This window comes from Octopus bimaculoides, chromosome Z (assembly GCF_046866305.1).
Source record: "Octopus bimaculoides isolate indiv1 chromosome Z, ASM4686630v1, whole genome shotgun sequence".
NCBI classification, from domain to species: domain Eukaryota; kingdom Metazoa; phylum Mollusca; class Cephalopoda; order Octopoda; family Octopodidae; genus Octopus; species Octopus bimaculoides.
In genome coordinates, this window is record NC_142944.1 from 12,845,000 (window position 1) to 12,847,499 (window position 2,500).

Sequence of the window (2,500 nt, forward strand, 5' to 3'; positions counted from 1 at the left end):
CCCTCCTCCTCCTCCTTTTCTTTCTCCTCCGCCACCTCCTCTTTCTCCTCCTCCACCTCCTCCACCTCCACCTCCTCCACCTCCACCTCCTCCACCTCCTCCACCTCCTCCACCTCCTCCTCCACATCTACCTCCTTCACCTCCCCCTCATCCACCCCTCCCCCTCCCCCTTCCCCTCATCCCACCATCCTCCCCCATCCTCCCATCCCCTCCTCCCCATCCTCCTCCTCCTCCTCCTCCTCCTCCTCCTCCTCCTCCTCATCATCATCATCATCATCATCATCATCATCATCATCATCATCATCATCATGAAAATCCCTTAACTAATGCGGCAATACCAGGTCTCTCGTGGGTGAGATGCTAGACAACTGACTGTGGTACATCCTTCGGTGCAGATGTGTGTCGTCAGGTGACTTTTCAAAAGGTCCCTCGCTCAATAAAAATTCGGTTTAACTTGGTTCAATTATAATGCATTTCGTCATTGTCCTGTATCTGGTTGTTTACAGGGTTTTGTGGGTTGGAATGACATGGAATGGATACAGTTTATTTTTTTACATAGGTAATGGGTCTACGTATTGTTAATCATAAATAAATAAAAAAAAAAAAGAAGAAAAAGATTATTTTAATAAGCGCAAGAGTGGCTGTGTGGTAAGTAGCTTGAGACGGAAACTGAAAGAAGCCCGTCGTAGATATGTATATGTATATATATATGTGTGTGTTTGTGCGTTTGTGTTTGCCCCCCCCCCATTAATATCGCTTGACAACCGATGCTAGTGTGTTTACGTGCCCGTAACTTAGCGGTTCGGCAAAAGAAACCGATAGAATAAGTACTAGGCTTACAAAGAATAAGTCCTGGTGTCGATTTACTCGACTAAAGGCGGTGTTCCAGCATGGCCGCAGTCAAATGACTGAAACAAGTAAAAGATTCAGCGTACAAGAACTGGTACTATTCTTATCATGATAAATCTATATTGTTAAATAAAGTCACAAAAAGACAGATAATCAGATGGGACGAACATATAAAGGACAATGGCAAAATTGAGCAGTTAATTAGAATTTAGCGACTTGACTTGAGCAGTTAATTAAAATTTAGCGACTTGAGCAGTTAATTAGAATTTAGCGACTTGACATACGAAACCACATTTGCCCTTCTCGCCTTCATCTTATAGTTATCCAGCTTTGTGACTAACAAATAAATCGACATACACGACATATCTTGTCTTACTGTGGGTCCTCATCTCCCTGCTGATGTTGAAGAGGCGCTGTCATCACGTACAATGTGTCTTGAGGCTCCTTTAACTAGGTGCAGCCCCTCCGTCTCCAGATCTCATCAAAGTCAAGTTCTTCCAGAGAAAGAAAGGCAGACAGGCAAACAGATAGAAACTAGGAGAAAAATACACAAATCGATTCGAGGATATTTCATGTGGAACCAAAAAGATGAAAAGCTAAGATAATTCCAGTGGGATTTGGACGCTGACTGGAAATGTTGCTGTTTCAGATAACCCCGTTTGAATTTGAAGTTGTAATCACCTCTGCCAGTTGATTGATTCTGGGATTGTAGATAACTTTGACCTTCAGTTCCAGACATATTTAGAGATGATAGTTGTTGAATTTTTTTTTTTTTTTGTAGTTTTTCTGATTTTTTATTTTTTATATTTCTGTTTGTCTGGGTTGTCTGAAAAAAAAATCTGACGATTATTTTATTTTTACAAGGAATATTTTCAGGCCTATGTGCATTACAACTCTATCATATAAAATTGAGTATTTCGTGCAATATAAAAGATTTATCTTAAGAAGTTTCAGACGAATAGTGACAATAAGGCAAATTCATTGAGATAATAGTGGAGGGTGTTAGATTTATTTTGCTACGAAATGTAACTATCAGAACAGTAAAACCAAAACATCTGTAAGTAACCGTTATAATAATTACACAAAAACATTATACTAGTAGTGATTTATGGGAAAATATCACTTAGTACGCTTATGAATGGCTTGGTAATGTTAATACAGACATTCAAACTAAATAATGGATTAAACCAGTCTGCTGTTACTATATTTTATTGTTCTGTCTTTTTATATACTGTATTTTACTGTAGCACATCTGTCTGTTACTGTATAGTTAGAAAGTGCATCCTTAAATATTACTAGCAACATTTTTTAAACAGCAGAGGAATGATTTGAAATTTGTTAATATATTGTAATGCTTCATTAGAATGTATTTTCCGGTGTTTAAAATTAAAATTACAAGGTGCATTCCAGAGGTCTTGAGATGTTTCCAGGAAAGATCTCCATCAAAGTAGGATCAATGGACTTCAATTCATTTGTTTGTAGCACTCCATCCACTTTGTGAAGGCCCCATGGATGTCCTCCAAAGTGAGGTGTCCAAGACCCTGGATACAACCTCATTCATCTTCTAAATATCTTCAACACATTTGTCCTTGAGGTTCTCCTTCAGCTTGGGAAACAGCCAAGAAACAGGGAGCAAAGGATGGTCTGTAAG